Source organism: Geotrypetes seraphini, chromosome 8 (assembly GCF_902459505.1).
Source record: "Geotrypetes seraphini chromosome 8, aGeoSer1.1, whole genome shotgun sequence".
NCBI lineage: Eukaryota > Metazoa > Chordata > Amphibia > Gymnophiona > Dermophiidae > Geotrypetes > Geotrypetes seraphini.
Genome location: NC_047091.1, coordinates 104,520,320 through 104,539,973, shown reverse-complemented (window position 1 = coordinate 104,539,973; position 19,654 = coordinate 104,520,320). Strand labels below are relative to the sequence as shown.

At 45.2% G+C, this 19,654-nt stretch overlaps 1 long non-coding RNA gene across 1 annotated transcript; it reads right to left on the bottom strand.

Annotated features, from left to right (window-relative positions):
* Window positions 1-15,807: 15,807 nt before the first annotated feature.
* LOC117365864 lies at window positions 15,808-19,481 on the bottom strand. Its single transcript, XR_004540464.1, has 2 exons — window positions 19,425-19,481; window positions 15,808-19,366 (listed from the first exon to the last, which is right to left on the bottom strand). It is a non-coding gene; the product is annotated as an uncharacterized LOC117365864 (long non-coding RNA).
* Window positions 19,482-19,654: the final 173 nt, after the last annotated feature.

The following is a 19,654-nucleotide window of genomic DNA, read 5'->3' as shown; positions in this document are numbered from 1 at the left end:
CAGATTTCCTCAATGGGTGTGGAACGGAGGAAAGCAACAGAAGCGGCCATAGCTCTTACCCTGTGGGCCGTGACAGCACCGTCTAGTGACAGACCGGCCCGAGCGTAACAGAACGCGATGCAAGCTGCAAGCCAGTTGGATAGCGTCCGTTTAGAGACCGGTCGACCCAAACGATTCGGGTCGAAGGTCAGGAAGAGCTGAGGGGACAAGCGGTGAGCCCTTGTACGATCGAGATAGTAAGCTAGGGCACGCTTGCAGTCAAGACTGTGCAATGCCTGTTCTCCGGGATGTGAATGAGGCTTCGGGAAGAACACAGGCAAAACAATGGACTGGTTGAGGTGAAAGGCTGAGACCACCTTTGGAAGGAACTTTGGATGGGTGCGCAGAACCACCTTGTCATGGTGAAAAATAGTGAACGGTGGATCGGCAACCAGTGCATGAAGCTCACTAACCCTCCTGGCAGAGGTGATGGCAATGAGGAAAAGAACCTTCCATGTCAGAAATTTGAGCGAAGTTGTGGCAAGAGGCTCAAAGGGAGGTTTCATGAGGGCAGACAAAACCACATTCAGGTCCCAGACGACCGGAGGAGGCTTCAGAGGTGGTTTGACGTTGAAGAGGCCCCTCATGAATCGGGAAACCAGAGGGTGAGCCGTGAGAGGTTTTCCTAGGACAGGCTCATGGAATGCCGTGATGGCACTGAGATGGACTCTGATTGAGGTAGACTTGAGGCCTGCGTTGGACAGGGAGAGTAAGTAGTCCAGGACAGTTTCCACCGCTAAGGAGGTGGGATTGTGATGATGACGGAGGCACCAAGAGGAAAACCTGGTCCACTTCTGATGGTAACATTGGAGGGTGGCCGGCTTCCTGGAGGCGTCCAAAATGAGACGGACAGGCTGAGACAGATTTCCTGAAGAGGTCAGCCCGAGAGAAACCAAGCTGTCAGGTGGAGGGAAGACAGATTGGGATGTAGTAGAGACTGATGTTGCTGTGTAAGTAGAGTAGGAAACACAGGTAGAGGAATGGGCTCCCTGGAGCTGAGTTGAAGTAGAAGGGAGAACCAGTGTTGACGAGGCCACCGGGGAGCTATGAGGATCATGGTGGCTCCGTCCCTGCGGAGTTTGGATAAAGTCCGCAACATCAGAGGTAGAGGAGGAAAGGCATAGAGGAACCGATCCGTCCAGTCGAGAAGGAATGCATCCGGGGCCAGACGATGAGGAGAGAAGAGTCTGGAGCAGAACTGGGGCAGCTGATGGTTGTGAGGAGCTGCAAATAGGTCTATCTGCGGAGTGCCCCAGCGAGCAAAGATGGAGTGGAGCGTGGGAGGATCCAAAGTCCACTCGTGAGGTTGAAGGATGCGGCTGAGATTGTCGGCCAGGGAGTTCTGTTCGCCCTGGATGTAGACAGCCTTGAGGAAGAGACTGCGGGCCGTGGCCCAGGTCCAAATGCGAAGAGCCTCCTGACAAAGGAGGCGAGATCCGGTGCCGCCCTGTTTGTTGATGTAGTACATGGCAACTTGGTTGTCCGTGCACAGAAGCAGAACCTGAGGGCAAAGAAGGTGCTGGAAGGCCTTGAGAGCATAGAACATGGCTCGTAGTTCCAGGAAATTGATGTGATGGAGACGCTCCTGCGGGGTCCAAAGACCCTGGGTGCGAAGGTCTCCCAGGTGAGCTCCCCATGCATAAGGGGAGGCATCCGTGGTGATGATCATGGAATGCGGGGGCAGATGAAAAAGAAGGCCCCTGGAAAGATTTGAGGAGTCCAACCACCATTGTAGAGATCGCTGAAGAGACGATGTCACAGAGATGGGATGAGAAAGAAGATTCGAGGTCTGTGACCACTGGTTGGCCAGAGTCCATTGAGGTGTTCTGAGGTGGAGTCGTGCCAGGGGAAGCACATGTACCGTCGAGGCCATGTGGCCCAGGAGGACCATCATTTGTCTGGCAGAAATAGAGTGATGAAGGAGCACCTGACGACACAGGCGTAGCAGAGTTCGCTGACGATCGGAGGGGAGAAACGCCCTCATTAGTGTGGTGTCGAGAACCGCTCCGATGAACTGAAGTCGCTGTGTGGGAAGCAGATGCGACTTGGGGTAGTTGATCTCGAACCCCAGAAGATGGAGGAGAGAGATGGTATGATGAGTGGCTTGTAGCACAAGTGGAGACGTAGGTGCTTTCACTAACCAATCGTCCAAGTAGGGAAACACCTGGCGGTTGTGAGACCTGAGGAAGGCCGCCGCCACAATGAGGCATTTGGTGAACACTCTGGGAGATGATGCCAGGCCAAAAGGTAGCACCTTGTACTGATAATGGCGATGGTGCACCTGGAACCGTAGGTAGCGACGTGAGGATGGATTGATTGGGATGTGAGTGTAGGCCTCCTTGAGGTCCAGGGAACATAGCCAGTCGTTCCGAGAGAGATGAGGGTACAGCGTGGCAAGGGAGAGCATTCTGAACTTCTCCTTGACGAGACACTTGTTGAGGTCCCGGAGGTCGAGAATGGGACGCAGGTCTCCTGTCTTTTTTGGAACTAGAAAGTAACGGGAGTAGAATCCCCGGCCCCTTTGTTCCAGAGGTACTTCTTCGATGGCATTGAGTAGAAGGAGGGATTGGACCTCCCTCAGGAGGAGGGGGGTTTGAGTTGAAAGAGAAGCAGACTCTACGGGAGGATTGTCTGGTGGAAGAGTCTGGAAGTTGAGAGAGTAGCCGTGGCGGATGATGTTTAGGACCCACTGGTCCGATGTGATGACCTCCCAACGGCTGATGAAGATGCGGAGCCTGCCTCCGATTGGCTGAGGAAGAGGCAATGAGGGTGGAAGACTGGCTAAGCCCTGGAGAGAGGAGTCAAAAGGGCTGAGAAGGTTTGGCAGGAGGAAGAGCCTTGGCCGGTTGGTTAGACTGGGCACGAGCCTGGGCGTGCTGGTGTTGGCGGGCCCGCCTGGGTTGCTGTGGAGGTGGATTGAGCGGCCTAGCGGAGAACCTGCGCTGGTATGAGGTCTGTGGCCTGTAAGGGCGAGCAGGTGGAGCCTTTTTCTTAGGTTTAATGAGAGTGTCCCATCTGGTCTCATGGGCAGAGAGTTTTTGCGTGGTGGTATCCAGGGACTCTCCGAACAATTCATCACCAAGGCATGGGGCGTTGGCTAATCGGTCTTGATGGTTGACGTCCAGATCAGAGACCCTGAGCCAGGCTAGGCGGCGCATGGCCACGGCAATGGCAGATGCACGGGAGGTGAGCTCAAAAGAGTCGTAGATAGAGCGCACCATAAATTTTCTTAATTGAAGCAGGCTGGAGACATGCTGTTGGAAAAGTGGGACTTTATGCTCTGGCATGTACTTTTGCATGGCGGAGAGTTGCATTACCAGATGTTTGAGGTAGAATGAAAAATGGAACGAGTAGTTGTTTGCCCTGTTGGCAAGCATGGCATTCTGATAGAGCCGCTTGCCAAACTTGTCCATAGTTTTGCCCTCTCTGCCAGGAGGGGTGGAGGCATAGACACTAGAGCCCTGAGTCTTTTTTAAAGTGGACTCCACCAGGAGAGACTCATGAGGGAGTTGGGGTTTATCAAATCCTGGGATTGGTATAACCCTATAGAGGCTGTCTAATTTACGGGGAGCCCCAGGAACAGTCAACGGGTTCTCCCAATTTTTATAAAAAGTTTCCCGTAAGATATCATGCACGGGCAACTTTAGGAACTCTTTGGGAGGTTGATCAAAATCTAATGCCTCCAGGAAAGCTTGTGACTTCTTAGAGTCAGATTCCAGTGGCAAAGACAGAGCACCCGACAACTCCCTGAGAAATTTTGAGAAGGAAGATTGTTCAGGTTTAGATGCGGTATCGGGTGCCGAAGGCTCTTCGTCCGACGACAATGCATCCTCCTCGGTACCGGTGGGGGATTGTTCCCATAGGTCCGGGTCTCTGACATCGGTATGTGCGTGTCGAGAGACTGGAGTGGAAGGCTTGGCATGGTGAGTTTTAGACAAAGATTTGCCTGAGCGTACCGAGACGTTACCGGGTGATGTAGACCTGTGTCTGTCTCGGTCCCGAGAAGTACGGTGCCGATCAGAGTCGTGAGGAGACCGGTGCCCTGCCCGGTCCCGAGGAGGATCGGTCGTCGTCAAGGCCATAGCCTCGGCATGGGAGTGGAGATGCGGTGCCGAGAGAATGGGCATGGAGGAGTCCATAGGTACCGAGGGAGTGGATACCGGTTGGACGGTATGGGGCTCGGGCCGGTCTGGTACCGAGAGCAGCGGTGCCAAGATAGAGGGTAAGAGCTGCTTAAGTTGCTTGTGGAGTTGTTCCTGCAACTTGTCCTGGAGGATGGCCGCAATGCGGTCATCCAGGGGAGGCACCGGAACCACTTTTTTCTTCTTTGGTTCCATAGGTGCCGCTCTACACTCCGGCGATGAGGGGGCCGATGACGAGGCACTCACCGAAATCGGAGTGGAGCGTTTTTTGGCTCGGCGTGGAGCCGAAAGGACTGGTGTCGTCCCCGAAGAGAGAGGGCGCTCAAGGGTGGAAGGCTTCTTAGCCGGCTTACCTGGCGCCGGGGGCGCCGATGTCGACTCAGGCGGTGTCGAAGTGGTCGGTGTCGATTTCGACAGTGCCGCAGATGAAGAGGTCGAATCCATAGTCGGGCCGGTGCCGAAAAGTAGATTTTGTTGGATTTGACGATTCTTCAAAGTGCGTTTTTTAAGAGTGGCACAGCGGGTGCAGGAATCCGCCCGATGATCCGGTCCCAAGCACTGTAAGCACCAGTTGTGTGGATCAGTGAGGGAGATCGGGCGTGCACACCGCTGGCACTTCTTAAAACCGGGCTGCGGGGGCATGAATGGGAACACGGCCTCCGCAAAATCAAACCCCGAGGCCTGGATCGTGCTAACAGGCCCCGCCGGGGCAGGAACGAAAAATAAATCAAAAGAAAGAAATTTTTTTTTTTTTTTTTTTGTAATAGAAAGAAAAAAGCACCCGAAGGTGAAAAAATCGAAAAAAGAACGCGAGCGGGAAGGCAAAAAGGAGTATTTCAACGACGTTGAAAAACACACGTCTTCTTCGCTCCGCGGAAACGAAGAAACTGGGGACCACGCACTCCTCCGTCGGGCGGGAAGGCACTCGCGCACGCGCGGTGCGGCCAACTAGAACTTTCTAGTAAAAAGGTCCGTACCGTGGGCTCCGTCGGTGACGTCACCCATGCGTAAAGAATATGCTGCCTGCTTGTCCTGGGATAACAACAGTAACAGAGCCTAACTTTTCAGAACATGGCTGATGATGCCCACAGTCTACCCCAAGGGCCCAGCAGAAAAGAAATATAGTGAGGTGCACAGGAATACCAGGATTGTCATAAAGCAAACATTGGACATGTTAAAATCCTGCTTCAGATGCCTGGACAGGTCTGGTAAGGAATTTCTCTACATTCCTGGCAACCCATGTGACAGCTTCCAGGCTTGCTTCCTGCTCCACAACTTGCAATGAACCAAGCTTGCCTGAACTAGAGTCACTGATGCTGGCAAGCCAACAATGAGGAGGGGGAGGCTGGTCAACTCAGAATCCTTATAGCCCCACAGGCCTACCAGCAAGCAGTGGCAGCAAGGAACAAAAGTCATCAAGTGCATAAGTGAAAATATTTATTACAAGTACCCCTGTAAACAGAACAAACCAAACAGTGTTTTGAACAGTGTCAGTGGCGAATCGAGGGAGGGTGGACTGCCACAGACGTTGTCATGGCAGGGGGGCTAGAACCTCTCCTCTTCTCAACCCACCCATCTCTTCAAAATCTTCACCAGTAGTTGTTAACCCCAGCTTCAGCTTTCCTTCTGACGTCACTTCATCTGAAAGGAAGCTTCAGAATGAGAGGGCATAGGATGAAGTTAAGAGGTGATGAGACTCAGGAACACTTTGTTACAGAAAGAGTGGTAGATGTGTGGAATAGTCTCTCGCTAGAGGTGGTGAAGAAAAGACTGTGTCTGAATTCAAGAAAGCATGGGACAGGCATGTAGGATTTCTTGGAGGAGAGAGTGGATGCTGTGGATGGGCAGACTGGATTGTCCATTTGGCTTTTATCTGTCATGTTTCTAACTGTTGCAGCTTAGAGACAAGAAGCCAAAGCAGTGGTTCTCAAACCAGTTCCGAGGGACACAAAGCCAGTTGGGTTTACAAGATGTCCATACTGAATATTCATGAGATAAATTTGAATACACTGACTCCAATGTATGCAGTTATCTTACAAAATTCAAAAATAAGGACTGAAGATATATGTTAACATAACCACTTACAAAAACTTTCAAACTCCAGTAAAATACCTACGAAGGATGACACAATATTATTCACAAATAAAGGTAAAGAAGGAAAAAGCCTCAGATGTTACAGAGGCAACTGCCACCAATAACAACCAAAAGTAAGCAGAAACTGCATTTATAGCTTAGCTCTACTTTTACAACATCCTCACAGATGAGAGGTGCAGTGTGAGCAAGTTATGCCTGATATGCGTCATATTTTGGCGCTGAGACAGTTACGGTGATTATTTGGACTTTGCAGAGGATCCCATGAGCCTTGAAGCAGCGGCCAAGTTTGCCGCAAAACAATGGCCACTTTCAGGGGATCAAAAATTTTCTTCAGTTAAGCACTGCTATTTAAGTTTCATTTCTATCAGCATCATTATTATTGTGGTATACCAGTTCTATTTGCCGGGCAAAATGGTAGAAACGATTATAAAAAATAAAATTGTGGAACACATAGACAAGCATGATTTAATGAGATGGAGTCAGCATGGGCTCATCAGAGGGAGATCTTGCCTGACAAATTTGCTTGACTTCTTTGAAGGTGTAAATAAACATGTGGATAAAGGTGAGCCAGTTGATATAGTATATCTAGATTTTCAGAAAGATTTTGATAAAGTTCCTCATGAGAGGCTCCTGAGAAAATTAAAGTGTCATGGGATAGGTGGCAAAGTTCAGTTGTGGATTAGGAATTGGTTATCGGATAGAAAACAGAGGGTAGGGTTAAATGGTCATTTTCCTCAATGGAGGAGAGTAAACAGTGGAGTGCCGCAGGGGTCTGTACTGGGATCGGTGCTATTTAACTTATTTATAAATGATCTGGAAATTGGAATGATGAGTGAGGTGATTAAATTTGCAGATGACACTAAACTGTTCAAAGTTGTTAAAACGCTTGCGGATTGTGGAAAATTGCAGACGGATCTTAGGAAATTGGAAGACTGAGCGTCCAAATGGCAGATGAAATTTAATGTAGACAAATGCAAAGTGATGCACATTGGGAAGAATAACCTGAATCACAGTTACCGGATGCTAGGGTCTATCTTGGGGATTAGCACCAAAGTAAAGGATCTGGGCATCATCGTAGACAATACGATTAAATCTTCCGCCCAATGTGTGACGGTGGCCAAAAAAGCAAATAGGATGCTAGGAATTATTTAAAAAAGGGATGGTTAACAAGACTAAGAATGTTATAATGCCCCTGTATCGTTCCAAGGTGCGACCTCACCTGGAGTATTGCATTCAGGTCTCTTTATCTCAAGAAAGATATAGTGGCGCTAGAAAAAGTTAAAAGAGCGACCAAGATGGTAAAGGAGATAGAACTCCTCTCATAAGAGGAAAGACTAAAACGGTTAGAGCTCTTCAGCTTGGAAAAGAGACAGCTGAGGGGAGATATGATTGAAGTCTACAAAATCCTGAGTGGAGTAGAACAGGTACAATTTTCACTTTGTCAAAAATTACAAATACTAGGGGACACTCAATGAAGTTACAGGGAAATACTTTTAAAACCAATTGGAGGAATTTTTTTTTCACTCAGAGAATAAAGCTCTGGAACCCGTTGCCAGAGGTTGTGGTAAGAGCAGATAGCGTAGCTGATTTTAAGAAAGGTTTGGACATGTTCCTGGAGGAAAAGTCCATAGTCTGTAATTGAGAAAGATACGGGGGAAGCCACTGCTTGCCCTGTATAGGTAGCATGGAATATTGCTACACCTTGGGTTTTGGCAAGGTACTAGTGACCTGGATTGGCCTCCATGAGAACGGGTTACTGGGCTTGATGGACCATTGGTCTGACCCAGTAGGACTATTCTTATGTGTGCAAATTGGCATATTGTGATGAGGCTTTTTCTGCCTGTGAGGGTATTGCAAAAGTAGAACTATGCTTTAAATGCCATTTCTGTATACTTTATTCTGTTATCAGAGGCAGTTGTATCTGTAACTTCTGAGACTTTGTTCTTCTTTACCTTTCTTTGTGAATAATGCTGTGTCATCCTTAGTAGGTATTTTACTGGAGTTTGAAGTGTATTTGTAAATGGTTAATAATAATAATAATTTATTTCTTATATACCGCCAAAGCCATAGTAGTTCGAGGCGGTTTACAATGAAGAAGGGCTGGACAATCAGCGAAATGTTACAATGGAACAATCAGAGAAACTAGGTGCCAGAGAAAATTGGAGCAATTAGGGAAAATGGTACAATCCCCCCCCCCTCCCGACAAAACCCCGAACCGGCAAGAGGGATCCCAAGCCCTCCTGCTGAAGCCTCCCCCCCAGTCCCACCCCACTTCGTGAATACTGGAAGGAGAAAGTCCAGGCTCTCCTGCCGAAGATGGCACCCCGATTCCCCCCCTGTGAATACCGTCAGGAGGGATCCCAAGCCCTCCTGCCGACAGCGGCCTCCCAAACTGCCCCCCTTTTAAATTGAACATAGCAAGGATATCTCAACTGGAGCCTGGTCTGGACTCTGGACCATTTTCCCCCTAATTCCCGGAGCACCAGATTCATACCCTTTTAGATCCAGAATAGGCCAAAAGGACCCCTCTTTCTTGGGCACCACAAAATAAATGGAGTACCTCCCCATGCAAAACATTTGATGGGACACTAGAACCACTGCTTTGAGCTCCACCAACCTCTGAAGCATCTGATTAAATACCCGCTTCTTCCAAGTGGACTGACTAGGGGAAGAGAGAAAAAGATCTGGCATGCTCATCTCGAGCCACCTCCAGGACCCACTGATCTGTTCTGATCTCAGTCCACCCCCGATAAAACTGCCGTAATTGGGCTTCCACTTGAACAGGGGGAAGAACCCGCACACCGTCATTGTGCAGGTTGAGAGGAGGAGGAGACCCTTCCTCCCCCATGAAAGCACCAAAAGGACTGCATACGCTGCTAGAACTGAACTCGTGAGGAAGCACCCGCAGCAGTCTGCGAGGCTTACACCAGCCAAATTCATAAAGATGTCTGCGACCCAATCCTCCTCTATCAGACTGCCAAGGCTTGTCCTCTGGCACTGAGGCACCTTGGAATCACCTAAACTCTGCACCAGCTTGTCCAAGTCCTCGCCAAAGAGGAAGAACTCTTAAAGGGAAATTTGCTAAGTTTGGATTTGGAGGCGGAGTCCGCTGATCAACCTTGCAACCACAAAGTATGTCTTGAAGCCAACCCTAAGGCCATAGCTGAAATCATACAGGGCATCAGAAAGATACGAAGAACCAAGCTCAATATTAGCAACCTCCTGCTGCGCCAGAGCCCAGTCATTAGACTCCCTATCCAACACATGCTCAGCCCACCAGAATCAGTCTCTGGCTACCAGACCACCATATATTGCCACCTGGACTGCCAGAGCCGCTACATCAAAACTCTGCTTAAGAAAAGACTCCATTCTCCTGTCCTGGGGGTCCCTCAGAGCTGAACCCCACTCCACAGGAACAGTATACTGCTTAGTGATAGCCGAAATCACTGCAGCCACAACTGGTGGTTGAAAGAGTCTCTTATCAGTTCAGAAATTGGGTACAAGCGGGACATGGACCACACCACCCGAAATGGGCTGTCCGGGGTCTTCCACTGAGTGTGCATGATATCCCAGAGATCTTGATGCATGGGGAAGGAATGGGAAGCCATCTGAATCCCTTGAAGAAGATCCACCATACAAGGAGACTCTTTGGAATCATCCTCAAAATGCAACACAGAGGACACCTGAAGAATGAGCTCCTGCAGCTCCTCCTGGTGAAAAATGTGCACCACTGAAGTATCTTCCTCCGTGGGCAGCTCTGACACCCAGTCACCTGCATAATTCCCCCCTTCAAGGGTCCTGCAGGTCCCCAGAGAAACCCAGGTCATCCAGTGAAAAATCATCATCCAGGAAAGCTGTATCATCCAACGAGAGATGCTGGCGCTTAAGCGGATAGGGGGTGGAGGAAGGGCTGGCATTGAAGAAGACTCCCCAAACCAAGCTGAGACCATTGGGGGATTCAAGGGACCACCAGCCGCATGCAGGCAGTATGTCTTGTACATAGCCAGCAAAAATTTCAGGGAAACCCCTCCATGGGATGGAAGCATGCTCAAATGCAGATGAAGAGGCCTGCTGGACCTGTTCTTGCCTTTTTAATCTAGGCACTCAGATGAAGACTCAGCTAAAATGGCGGAATTTCTTGTCAAAGAGGAAAGGCCCACCAAAAAAGGCTCCCCTAAGGTCAAAATCATTGTTGAGGCCTGAAAAGAACCAGCCGCAATAAGAGAATCCCCAGAAACCCCTGACTCAATGCAAGGAAATCCAGAGTACACATGGCGGACAGGGAACCTTGGGCCTTCCCACTGGCAGAAGCCGCAACAACTGGGAATCCCAGGCCTTCCCACTGCTCATGGCCAACTTTCCCTTTGTCGCTGCAGGTAAATCCCTCCTGCTGGTATCCAAATGCTGATTCTGAAGGTTCCCCTTTGCGTGGCCATGAACAAAAAGAGCACATGCCGGCCATGTTGAGACCTCAGCGGGAGCACACTGCCAAAAAGTGCTCATTGTGAATCACCAGGCAGACTCAAATAAACTGCCGGTTAGCTAAAAGGGAGAAAAATTAATGAAAGAAAACTTCCCTTCAGACCAACATTAGAGAAAATCAATGGCTCTGCTTCAAATTTTTTTTTTAAATTAAACTTTAATGATTAAAGAAGCAGACCTCATTGGCTCTCCAAGCTGTAGTCTTTGCCCCCTGGAAAGGCATACAGCTGAGGCACCTCTAAATAAAAATTGAAGTGAGGGAATGGGGAAGAGACTCAGCCACTCGAGTGCGACACCCCCGAGGTTTAACGGGACTCCCGCAAGAACCAAGAATAAAAGGCCTTGCCTACCCTCTCCAAAGGTTCCTAAGGTAGAAAAACAGAAAGGACAGAACAGGCTTACCACTCCACCTGCTGGAGACTGAGAACAGACTGTTTCTATGAGGGACAGCACAGCCCACTTGTACTTTTAGAATTCAGTGTGCGCTCTGGCAGAGGAGTGTAAACCCATTCGTCTGTGCCAGTCTGGAGGGACGCTAAAGAAGTGGCCATTATTATACTGCCTTGGATGTCCATTTTCATATCTTTTATTGGAACTTGCCTCTGTCATTTGGCCTAAAACTTACGCTGGGCCAAAAATACTGCTTCACTCATGTTTGTGAGAAAATCTAGCTGGCTGTCCTCAGATACTAAACATCACCATCTGTGATAAATCTAGTTTTCTGGGATGAAAATGATTTCTAGACCTCTAAGCTTTGCTCCGTGACTTGAAGGGAAACCCAGGCAAGCCATAAAAGGTGTTCTACCCATAAGAAAATCTAGCCCAATGGGATTTGGGTCGTCAGTAACTGCCACCCCCTTTCCCACTTATTATGAAATTGAAGACCAGCTCAAGTCAGGCACTGCTAGCTTTATTTAAAATAATAATTATAATAGACAATACAGTATTGTACATTCATAAATGATTTTTGTTGAGACATTTTTATAGAGGATTTTAAAATCATTATAGCCACAGTTTCAATCATACAACCAAAAGAAACAATCAGCTGTGCTGAATTGCTGAGCTAGAGATAGAAATCTAAATATTAAAAATAAGAATTAATAATCTTGTTTCCCCCCCTCCTAGTTACCAACACCAGTATGTGCTGGTTCTCTAACACCCTACTGGTCCAATCAAGAACAGTGATGCTTCAGGGATTCAATAAATTGCTCCAGCAGGAGGGTAAGGGTTGTCAGAGAAACTAGCACTCTCTCTTCCCTACCAGTCGCCCTTTCATTTTTTTTTATTTGCAGGTAGCATAATTTGTATTGATTTCCCCCCCCCCCCATTTCTCTTTGATGCATGCAGTGTACTCTTTTAGGGCTCTGGAGGTCCTGGCAAGAGCAGGGTTCCTGTTTTCTTTACGCTGACCAAGCTTAACAGCTAGCTTAACTATTAAAAATAAAATAAATCATAAAACCAAATCAAACAAATGCAAACATGCCACATTAGAACTTCCATTAAGATATACTGTGGGAGTCAGAATTAACAGACTATTCATTCCCATCACATTTACACACGGGTAATATGCAGAGCTTTATATTTATGTAGTATCCAACAATATTCTCCAATCCCACAAAGAAAAGAGTTTAAACCAGAAAGGAAGCAACACTTGGCTTGCACCAGGAAGCCATTCATAGCCGCAGGCTGAATTAACCCTGGCTATTCAATACCTGGGCATGCATAGCTCCCAGCAATGAATACCTAGATTATGTGTGCTGACCTGGAAGTTAAACCAGTCTTTTTGCTGTCCTAGCTATATGCACTTACTTAACCAGTTAGCAGACTGAGCCATCACCTCTAACCAGCTAGGTAATTGTTCCGCACAAGCTTCACCCCCAGACCGCTCCTAACCTAGCCAGTTAGGAAAAGGTCGGTTAACCAAGTAGTGTTGCAGATATCACTACTAAGTGTCACTGAATATTGATGGCCGGCCAACTCGGCAGGGTTTAACCAGGCACGAGCCTCTCTTGCCCAGTTATACCCTTTTAAATACCAACCACAAAATATTTAGGGTCCGGTGTTCATCACAACTTCACACTGAACAAGTCAGAGATATTCAACCGGACATTGTTGCTTTGTATTCCCGCTGACTGCTGTGGAACTGTCTGTTGAGTGCCAGGGTGGAATCTGGGCAGAACCAGTTTTGTGGACACTGATAATTAATATTCATTGTCAATGACCAGGTAACTAGGTAAGTAGGACTGAGTAATAGTAGTCCTCTTTTCGCCCCGTTTGCTATGCAAGCACATCACCGACTATCGGCCCACATAACTTCCAGGTACTGTCACTGACCCACATAATCAGTGTTGATACCTGCTGCTGGATCAATATTGAGCCATTAGTAAATAGGTGAATTACAGTTTCTCTCTTCTGTGTTTACTGGAAATGAATTGTACAAAACCAGGACCTGAGTTTCTCTGAATGAGCTCCCTCTTCTCTCATTAGCATCCAGAAGCCACCATTATAGCCTCTTGCAGTGCTATTCTAAGCACAGCACAATGATATCAGCAATGGGAAAGCCATATGAGGTGACCACTTTAAGTATCCTCTTAAAGAGACAAGGAAAGGGGTTGTTGGTTTTTTGTTTTTTTTTTAGAAGCAGAGTACTTCTCCAACCACACCAAATTTCAGATCTTATACAAGTAGAAAGAAACATTCTGTATGCCTAAAATATACCACCTGGGATAATTTTCTAAAAGTCCTGTTCCATGAGTAAAACTTAAATCAAAAATTTCCAACAAAACTTTTTTAAAAAAAGAGGAATCAGGGCAGGCTAAGAAGACAATGACTTACAATTCTTTAAAGATTCATCCAATAGCACATGACTGGCTGACTGGGGACATCACATAGGGTTCAACTTATCTTTAAAACCTAGACTGCTCGATCTGAGAGGGCATGACAGGGGCCAGACTGCTATGCACCTACTGAAACTTAGTAGGTGCATAGTATCTTAGTCCTGTCAACCTTCCATTTTTTAAAATAATTCCTAGCATCTTTTTTGCTTTTTTTGGCTGCTGCCATACATTGGGCAGAAAGTTTCATTATATTGTCTACAATGATCTTTTTCTTGACCTCAAACCCTAAGGTGGACCCTAGCATCTGGTAACTGTGATTTGGGTTATTCTTCTCAATGTGCATCACTTTGCATTTGTCCACATTAAATTTCATCTGCTACTTGGATGCCCAATCTTCTAATTTCCTAAGGTCTGCTTGCAATCTTTCACAATCTGCATACATTTTAACAACTTTGAACAGTTTAGTGACATCTGCAAATTTAATCACTTCACTGTTCCAATTGCCAGATCATAAATAAGTTAAATAGCACCGGTCCCAGTACAGATCCCTGCGGAAACTCCACTGTTTACGCTCCTCCATTGAGAAAAATGACCATTTAACCCTACCCTCTATTTTCTATCTGATAACCAATTCCTAATCCGCAAATTAACTTTGCCACCTATCCCCTGACTCGCTACTTTTCTCAGGAGCTTCTCATGAGGAAATCTGTCAAAAGCTTTCTGAAAATCTAAATACACTACATCAACTGGCTCACCTTTATTCACACCTTCAAATAAGTCAAGGAAATTAGTGAGGCAAGATTTCCCTCGGTTGAACCCACGCTGACTCTGTCTCATTAAATCATATTTGTCCATGTGTTCCACAATTTTATTTTTTATAATTGTTTCTACCATTTTGCCCAGCACGGAAGTCAGGCTTACTGGTCTGTAATTTCCCAGATCTCCCCTGGAAACCTTTTTAAAAATTGGCATAACATTGGCCACCCACCAATCTTCAGGTACTACAGACGATCTTAGCAACAAGTTACAGATCACTAATAGCAGGTCAGCAATTTCATATTTGAGTTCTTTTAGTACCCTGGGATATATACCATCTGGGCCAGACAATTTATCACTTTTTAACTTGTCAATTTGGCTTAGTACATCTTCCAGATTTACCGAAATTTCTTTCAGTTCCTCTGCATCATTACCCTTGAAAACCATTTCCAGTTCAGGTATATCTCTTACATTTTCTTCCGTAAAGACCGAAGCAAAGAATTCATTCAGTCTCTCCGCTATGACCTTAGCCTCCCTGAGCGCCCCTTTTGTTCCTTGATCATCCAACGATCCCAAGGATTCCCTTACAGGTTTTCTGCTTCTGATATACCTAAAAATGTTATTAGGAGTTTTTGCTTCTTTGGCAAGTTTCTCTTCATATTCTCTATTAGCTTTTTATTATCAATGCGTTGCATCTAACGATTGTATTTCGCTGAATGTCCAGCTCTTTTTAGTGTAAATCTTTGGTTATGGCAGTATAAATGAATAAAATTATTATTGTGTTTGTGTCTCTTCTTATTTCTTCATTCAGATCCTTTTTCCATTCTTTAAAGGATGTTTTTTTGGCTCTAATAGCCTCTTTCACTTTACCTTTTAACCATGCCGGTTCTCGTTTCCTCTTCTTTCCGCCTTTGCTAATAAGTGGAATACATCTGGTCTGGGCTTCTACGATCATATTTTTAAATAACATCTACGCCTGGTTTACAGTCCTAACCTTTGCAACTGATCCTTTTAGTTTCTTTTTAACCATTGTCCTCATTTTATCATAGTCACCCTTTTGAAAATTAAATGCCTGTACATTAGATTTCTTTTGCAATGCCACTCTCAGTATCAACTCAATTTTGATCACATTATGATCACTGTTTCCCAGTGGACCCAAATCTAAAATAGCTCCCCCTCTTGTCAGTTCCTGGACTAGTTGCTCCAAAAAGAAGTCATTTATGATGATTAGGAATTTTACCTCCCTAGCACTTCCTGATGTAACATTTAACCAGTCCATGTTGGAGTAATTGAAATCACCCATTTTTATACTGTTGCCCAATTCTCCAGCTTTCCTAATCTCTGAAAACATTTCTTCATCTGTTTGCTCATTTTCTCCCAGGGGACGGTAGTATAACTCTACCTTTATATTCCTTCCCTTCACACGTGGAATTTCTATCCATATGGATTCCATACTGCTATCTGTCATGCAGAATGTTTATTTTATTTCAGTTCTCTCTTTTTTTTTTTTTTTTAATTCTTTATTTAATTTTCAATTACAATTTCCAAGCATACTCATCTTGAACAGAAAGATTGACAGAAATTAAACATACCAATAGTGTGAATCAAAATGACACTAAATCAAAATTAAAGAAATAACAGTATTTATATCATTCTGAAGTCCTCAATTGTAAGGGTCCAAGATTCAATCAAGTGACAAAGCTCAATAAAGAAATATTTAAGTCAAGGGAAAAAAATAAACACAACCTATAATGGTGGGAGTTTATCTTCATTTAGAGTTGTTATCACTTATTCTTTGTCAAGGCGTTTAAAAGACAAAAATCCAGTCAACTGGGATGGATCATTCAAAAACATATTTAAGGGATTTATATCTAATTATGCACTTGCAAGGGTAGCGTAGGAAAAAAAACTCCACCAATAGATGTTACTGCGGATCTCATCAACAAAAATTCTCACCTTCTTTTCCGAGTATCTTTAGAGACATCAGGAAACATCAATATTTTTTGTCCAAAAATTTTTTTAAATTTATTTTTACAGAATAACCTCATTATCCATTCTTTATCAGGAGCTAAAGCGACTGTTACTAATAATGTTGCTGGTTTCACAATTATTTCCTCTGAGGTTTCCAACAATTTGGAAACATCAAGAGGCTTGTCCTAATAGTTTTGTTCTTGATCTGGTTGTTCCTGGCTTTTCTTATCTGGAAGGTAATATACCCTAACAAAAGGGGGTAATGATTGTTCTGGAACATTCAGAACTTCCAGGAAATCTCTCTTCAACATATCTCAAAGAGTTGTCATAGGATTTTTAGGAAAATTTAATATCCGCAAGTTGTTAGAGTGATTATAATTTTCAAGAGTTTCTAATTTTCTCCCTATGTTGTTGCTATCTTTAACTTGTATCTCTTGAAAATGTTTTAATTGTTTTCAATTCTATAGTCATTTTTTGAGTTTCACTTTTACCTTAGTTAATTTTTTGTTTCAACTGTAATATTTCTTCTTTCTGCACTTTTAATTTTCCTTCTATCTCTTCAACCTGTGGGGAAAGAGTTTTCCCCAGGTTTGCAACTAAGTCCCAGATGTTCTCCAAAGTAACTTCAGGGGGTTTTACCAATAAGGGAAAATCTTGCAGTGCCTTTCCAGTCTTACCAGTTGCTGGTTTTGTGTCCAATACTCCTTGTACCAGCTCCTCCATTGATCTTCCGGCCACAGGTAGCTCCAAGGAAACAGGTTTCCCCGCTGAGTCCAAAGATAAGCCCTCAGATGGACAGTGAGCACTGCCTCTTTGGACATGCTCAAATCCTGTGGAGAGCTTGCTTGCTGTGGCTGTGGGGGCGGGACTCTGTGGTCTGGGCTCAAGAGTAGCATCAAGACCCAAATCGTCCGCTACGGCGTCACTCATCGCCGGCAGCAGATGATTCCCAGACAGCTCCAAACCTCCGGTAAGGCGCCGCAGAATTTCATTGATTGTGCTACTCGAAGGGATCTCAGGTTGTCGGGAGGCTCCACCAGTTCCTTTTCCCCTTCTTTTCAGCATAGTAAATAGCGATAGTAGTAGAAACGGCCATCTTGGATCTCTAGGATTTTCACAGTTCTCTCTTTAACATATAGCGCAACCCCCCTCCAGTTTGATCTATTCTCCTTGCGATATAATTTGTACCCAGGTAATACAGTGCCCCATTGATTGTCCTCCTTCCACCAGGTCTCTGAGATGCCTATTTTATCTACCTCATCATTCAGTGCTATATACGCTAACTCTCCTATTTTATTTCTTAGGCTTCTAGCATTTGTATAAATCTGCCATCATGTTTCTATTGGAGGCAGGATGCTGGAGAAGAGAAACCTTTCTTCTGACCTACCACAGCTATGGTGGTCATTTAGAAGTTATATTCCTGTTTTGGATGTCTGAAAGCCAGCATTTAGATGCCTATAGTGTGTGGACGTCCAAACCCCGATTTTATAAAGACAGAATATGGATGTCTAAAACTGCAGTACACCCATATGACAAGGGGGTGTAGTTTGGGCATATTTTATATGGGATTAGGGAGTGGCCAAAAGATGGATGTCCAACTCCACTTACTGAAGGGGAAAGGATGTTCATGTAGTTAAAAAAAAAAAAAAAAAAGGATGTTATTTAGTCGTGGTACTTAGCATGTCCAGGTTAAAAAAAGGTGCTCCGATTGAGCAGGTCTCCTCTGGAAGGAGCAAGGAAGTTTCAGTAGGTATTTTTCTGTCAATAGAGAGCTCACAATTAAATGTAATCAAAAACAACTACAGTTGGGATTTGAACAGGCAGCCTCTGGTTCTCTGCATTCTGCTGTAACTGTTCGGCTCCTCCCCTACACAGCTATCCTTGTGGCAGCATAGGAATGTTCATATTGTAACATATGCATAATCACTCAAAACACACACAAAAATTGTTTGAGGGGATAGATGATTTTACTGTTTGTTTGTTTTTTTTTGAGTGGATGCAGGTTTTTTTTCCTAGGTACAGGCAATGAATTCTCCTGAAGAAGCCACTGGTAAAACGGACTCCAGCTGGAACATCTACACTAAGATAACTGCTGCCTGGTACATTTACAAATTATGATGAACTTGTGGTATATTGCACATCAAACATTAAATATTGGATAGTGTGATGAACGTTTAACCACAAATATTATTGGGTGGAGTGGAGTGACCAATGATTATATTCAGCCTGTAAAAGATTACAACCAGAGAGAAGTATCTTATTATATGGTTGTTAAATCCTTGGCATCTGAGGTCCTTTCCCTCCTCCCATTCTTGGTTCACTCCTCTTTCATTTATATATAACTTTTTGAAACATTAATTCTTAGATCTTGTTTTGGAGTATTAAAGTGTGTGGATGCTGGTCTTTTTTTGGGTGTTTGGGTGATCGTGGTTTTTGATCAGTGTCTCCTCAAAACAAACGTTTGGTGCATATTGTAAAATGGAAGCTCTATGCTGCATGAAGCCAGCAAATGAAAGTCCATTTCTTGTGAATTTTAGAACAGGGTATATAATCAGCAGATCCTGTTCGATAATATGGACATCTTTATCCACTATACTGACTTGATGTCTCTTCTAAAATTCTGCACCATTATTTAAGCAGAGAATACATGCAGACGGATAGCAAGTTGCCAGCATGTGGCACCTATGTGCAGGTGGAGAAATTCCAGAACAGAATAAATAGTCTTTACGGTGCTTTCAAGCCAAGAACCCTCTTTACAAATAGCATTATCATGCATTATCCAGCACAAAGCACGCTGCATTAAATGCACTTTATAACAAATAATGGATAATGCTAAACATGTATAGATAGGGTCCAAAAACTGGATAATATATCCAGAAAACCTTCGTTATTGTGAAAATGATTAGCAATAATTCCCTCTGCTTTCCAAATTCATTTACAATGCAGTAATTCAAGTTAAGTGCTACACTTCTCCCTCGTTATTCGCGGGGATAGGGGCAGAACCGAACCGCGAATGGCGGAAAACCGCGAATATCCGGCTCTAAACTAAACTAAACTAAACCTTAGGTTTGTATACCGCACCATCTCCGCACCATCTCCGCACCCACCCCCGCCTCCATTCCGTCTTCCCCTGGCATCCCGGCCTTACCTGGTGGTCTAGCTGGTTTTCGGGGCAGGAGCGATCTTCCTATGCTCCTGCCTCGTGCAGATAGCCATTAGGAAATGGCTGTGGGGAGTTCCTGTAGTCTCTCGAGACTACGGGAAGATCACTCCTGCCCCGAAAACCAGCTAGACCACCAGGTAAGGCCAGGATCCCGGGGGGAAGACAAAAAT